The sequence below is a fragment of the Hoplias malabaricus genome, chromosome 18 (assembly GCF_029633855.1).
Source record: "Hoplias malabaricus isolate fHopMal1 chromosome 18, fHopMal1.hap1, whole genome shotgun sequence".
Taxonomy (NCBI): Eukaryota; Metazoa; Chordata; class Actinopteri; order Characiformes; family Erythrinidae; genus Hoplias; species Hoplias malabaricus.
In genome coordinates, this window is record NC_089817.1 from 19261624 (window position 1) to 19266571 (window position 4948).

The 4948-nt window shown below is 44.8% G+C and overlaps 1 long non-coding RNA gene across 1 annotated transcript; it reads right to left on the reverse strand.

Annotated features, from left to right (window-relative positions):
* Positions 1–1473: 1473 nt before the first annotated feature.
* On the reverse strand, positions 1474–2062 carry LOC136674374 (uncharacterized). The gene is made up of 3 exons (XR_010796046.1): positions 1955–2062; positions 1721–1837; positions 1474–1604 (listed from the first exon to the last, which is right to left on the reverse strand). It is a non-coding gene; the product is annotated as an uncharacterized lncRNA (long non-coding RNA).
* Positions 2063–4948: the final 2886 nt, after the last annotated feature.

Genomic DNA, 4948 nt, shown 5'->3' on the forward strand with positions numbered 1-4948 from the left:
TCAGACAGACCAAACAAGCACACAAAGGGAAAATGTCCAACAACCAAACAGTGAAATAGGGGAACTTAAATATACACCACAGACAAGGAAGACCTGGGACAGATAATGAGGGGTGGTAAGGCGGAGACAAGGAGGGAGACAAGAACAAAACAATAACAGAGCCATGTGCTCCTAGCATATGCCTGCATATGTGCATAATGAGGTGCACATCTAATCTACTTTTAATGCATTACAAGTTTTTTCTGAGTAAATGGCAATGCAAAAATAAATATGTATTTTTGATGAACAGAATACAAGTCTTCAATGGTTTAATGAGAGACAAGATAAGGGCATGGTTCCCATGTAGATATTCAACATACTTTCAGTAACCTGTAAAAAGTGCATCTGTTGAATAGCTGTAAGAGGGTTAATTTATTAATAATTAATCAGCAGACTGTCAGTTTACTTTATTTAAGCACTCATTTTGTCTCTTTATTATAGTCTACGGAGACATATTTGTAGGCATTAAGCTGACACTCAGTAAACGTACTAAACAAAGTTTAGTCATCTAGTTATCACTAGACTGTCATCAAACTATTAATGCTATTTCTGTAGATGTGCTACACATTATCAACAAACTGTCAGTAGCATACCTGTAGATATTTCAGTAAAATACTTATTAATGTTTCAGTAGAATGTATATAGACAATTCAGTACAATGAATGTAGAAATTCCTGAGCTGTCAGTGTTATTTCTGTCGTTGTGCTACAAAGTATCTACAGACTGTCAGTAGCATACAGGTGTACATGGCAAAAGCATGCAAGTGGAAATATCAGCAGTATGGGTAGAAATTTCCAAGACATCATCGTTATTCCCATAGATGTGCTACAAACTACCGACACACTGTCAGTAGCATACACATTTTTATTTCAATAGGATATCTATTAAATTTGCAGTAGAATTAATGTGGAAATAATGACGCTTACTAATGGAAAGCAACTAGAGGTACATTGGGTCTCTGAAATAAGCATCTGTAAATGTGAAAAGTGTTTTAGCCAAAACCTATTTAAAGAAATTTAGAACCATAATTTAAGACAAAAAAAGGCAACAAGTACAGATTTCAAGCTAATATTAACTCACATTTAATATTTATATGTAAATAAATAAACAACAAAATACCATCCAACTCAGTGATATCAGTAACCTTTCATGTGTCATGAGTCCAGATGTGGTTACATAATGTTTGTTACTGCTAAAAATACTTACAACAAAAATCTTCTATTCATTTCTGCTTGAAATCGCAACTTATTACAACACATTTTAATTAATTAATTCATTCATTCATTCATTGTCCTTATCCATTGTAAGTCCTTATCCAGTTCAGGGTGGTGGTGGGACCGGAGCCTACCCGGAATCACTGGGCACAAGGTGGGAACAGACCCTGGAGGGAGTGCCGTCCTTTACAGGGTGACACAAACTCACACACTCACAGCTGTGGACAGATTTTAGTTGGCAATCCACCTACCAACGTGTGTTTTTGGACCACGCGGACACGGGGGGAACACATAAAACTCCTCATAGTCACCCAGAGTGGGGCTGGAACCTCCAACCTGAGGAGCCTTGACCTGTGTGACAGAAACAATACCAGTCACAAAAAAAAAAAAAAAACACCTAATAATTATATTAATAAACTAAAAACAATTTTAATAATTACACAAACAAACTATGGCTGAACACTCACAATTACTTAACATACACAGAATGTCTCTTTGTTGATCACAAATATTCACTGGGAGGAGCTGTCAGTAAAATAATTACTCCCTGTTCCTTCTCCATCTCCGAGTGACTTTGATATTGCCTGCAAACAAATGCAAAAACAGCACAAAGTACAATGTACATTTTAAAAAATTGTCTTTTAAAGCAACACTGTGTAATATATATATATATATTTTTATTGTGTTTCTGGGGTACCCACACTACACCAACATTTACGTAGGGCAGTTTCTGCAGTGCTGAGCCCAGAACAACAACCTCCTCCTCCAGAGCCAAATAATGAACATTTGCAGCAAAGGGGTAAAGTCCTGGAAGAGCAAATCAGAGAGTTGGAAGAAAGAAGTAGAAAAAAGCAGCAAGTCCTCCTCCCACTGCACGGCCTCAGGAGAGCCCAGAGGGACCTCGCTTCAAGTGGGAAAGCCACTTAAAAGAATGCATCCTAAGTGGTTTGAAAGTCAACATTCAGACAAAGGTGAGAGATGATTGTGTGGAAGTGGACACAGGAAGGCAACAGACCATCCTGGCCTTTGCATGTTGAAAAAAAACTGAATGAGAAAGTGAAGAAAGGATAACAGAAGAAGAGCAGCACCAACAGCAGTGTGCTGTGCTGGAGGTGGCAAAAGCTGGTTTCAGAGGAGACAGAAGAGGAAGAGGGCGAGGAAGAGGTAGAGGACACGGAAGAGGTGTCACTGGCTTCAGAGACTTCTCTCAATACAAGTGTCACAACTGTAAAGAAATGGGACACATTGCTGTTAATTGTCCTGAGAACCAGCCAGCGAGAGAGAGACAGTTTGAGGGAGAGGAGGCATGAATCATACAGGGATCAGAACATACACCACACACACATCTGGGTACTGGTAAGATTGTTTTAAATGATTAAATTCTTGTAACAAAACCCTATGCCTTGCCGACAATTGAATTACAAATTGCGGGCCAAATTTTAACTTTTTAGTTGACACTGGGGCTACAATTTCAGTTCTAAAAACAGGGGCCTTACACCCTGAACCACGTTTATCAGGCAGGAAAACATCTATATTGGGGCGGGTGGAGTTCCTTCAATGGAATCTTACACTGATGATCTTTGGTGACACCATGCAGGAAGTGACACAACCCTAAAACATGCTTTCCATGCGCGCCCGTCAAACCCCCTAAACCCTTTACTGCTCCAGCACGTGCCCGGCGAGCGGCACGGGCCCCTGCCTCCGTGGACGGCGTCGCAGGTCCCCCTGCCTCCGTGGACGGCGTCGCAGGTCCCCCTGCCTCCGTGGACGGCGTCGCAGGTCCCCCTGCCTCCGTGGACGGCGTCGCAGGTCCCCCTGCCTCCGTGGACGGCGTCGCAGGTTCCCCTGCCTCCGTGGACGGCGTCGCAGGTTCCCCTGCCTCCGTGGACGTCGCTGCAGGGCCCCCTGTCTCCGTGATGGCGGCACCCGCCGCTCCTGTCTCCGTGATGGCGGCACCCGCCGCTCCTGTCTCCGTGATGGCGGCACCCGCCGCTCCTGTCTCCGTGAGCGCGGCTCCCTCAGCCGCTCCTGTCTCCGTGAGCGCGGCTCCCTCAGCCGCTCCTGTCCTAGTGACTATGGCTTCAGCCATTTCGGCACCCGTGACTGTGGCCCCGGCTGCTCCTGGTCGTGTCCGAGGGACGGCCCCAAGGACTTCGGGGCCGATCCCCAGAACTGTGCCCAGGCTGGTTCCTGAGACTGCCCCACAGACATTTGCCAGTCCTGGGCACCCCCCTGTTATTTTGGTTCCCCTGTCAGTCCCTGTTCTGGTCCCTGTTTCTGTACCCGTGTCTGCCTTTGTCTCTGTCCCAGTCCCTGTCACTGTATTCGTGTCTGTCCCCCTGAACGTCTTGGTCCCTGTTCCCCTGCCAAGTCCTGTCCAGTCCCCTGTTAGTCCAGTCCAGTCGCCATTTCCACCCTCTGTCATGTCTCAAGTCCCGTCTCATGTCCAGACCCCGTATCCGCCCAATGTTCAGTCACCATGTTCAGTCTTGTCTCCGTTTTCTATGTCTGTCCAGTCTCGATCCCCATCCTGTGTCCAGTCACCTGTCTTGTCTCCAGTCCAGTCTCTGTTTCAAACCCCTGTCCAGTCTCAAGTCCCGTCTCCGATCCAGTCCCTGTTTCAACCCCCTCTTGTCTCAAGTCCCGTCTCCGGTCCAGTCCCCATATCAACCCTCTGTCCTGCCTCATGTCCGGTCCCTGTTTCAACCCTCTGTCTTGTCACAAGTCCCTTCTCCTCTTTCTAGTCCTGTCCAATGTCCAGTTTCATCTAATCTCCTGTCCAATGTCAAAAACCCTGTCCAGTCTCATGTGTCCACTCCCGTCCAGTCTAGTCCTTTCCAGTCTCTTGTTGCCCCCCTTTGTCAGTCTCATGTCATGTCCCCAGTCCCGTCTCATAGATCCAGTCCTGTCACGCCCTCGTCTCGTCATGTCTGTTTTCCCCGGTCATGTGCTCTTTTAGCACATGGCTATGTTTGTTATTATTCTAGTCCCGCCTCCTCGTCTGTCATTTGTTAACCTGTCCCCTCGTTATCTGTCCAGGTGTGTCTCGTTTATGTCTAGTATTTAAGCCCTCTTGTCTCACATCCTCTTGTCAAACATTTCTCATTTGTCCTATGTCTAGTTGGTCGTGTTATATAGTCTGTCCCAGTGTCTCCACAGTTTCTCCGTGATTGTTTTCCTAGTCCTTGTTTCATGTCGTAGTTTCTTTTCCTTTGTCGTTATTTTGTTAACTCTTTAGTCTGTCAGTCCCGTCTGCCTTGTTTAGCTCCCCGTGTTTAATTTAGCCTGCTTGGCTCCGTTTGTTTTCGGAGTTTCTGTTTAAGTCTCTTTGTTTTGTTATTTCTATATTAAAAATCCTGTGTTTTAGCAAGTGCGTCCGCTTCTGTCCGTCCGCCCCGTGATCCATGACACTATTTAACTTGGCAGTAGTATTCATTGCATTCATAGTGTTAAACTGTACATCTTTTAAGCCCAGTCCTGGCAAACCTTTTCACTATTTTATTTCAGAAGAATTATTGAAATAAAAAAATGAAATGTAAAGTTTTCTAACTACTTGTCAAATTAAGCTGCACTATCACTGTTCTTGTTATTATTCTAGACTCAAACTAATGGGCACCTTTTATGAGCTAGATCCTTAACATGTCGCAGGATCAAAGATGTTATACAAGAATGTTTTTTGCATAAAATGTTTCCCT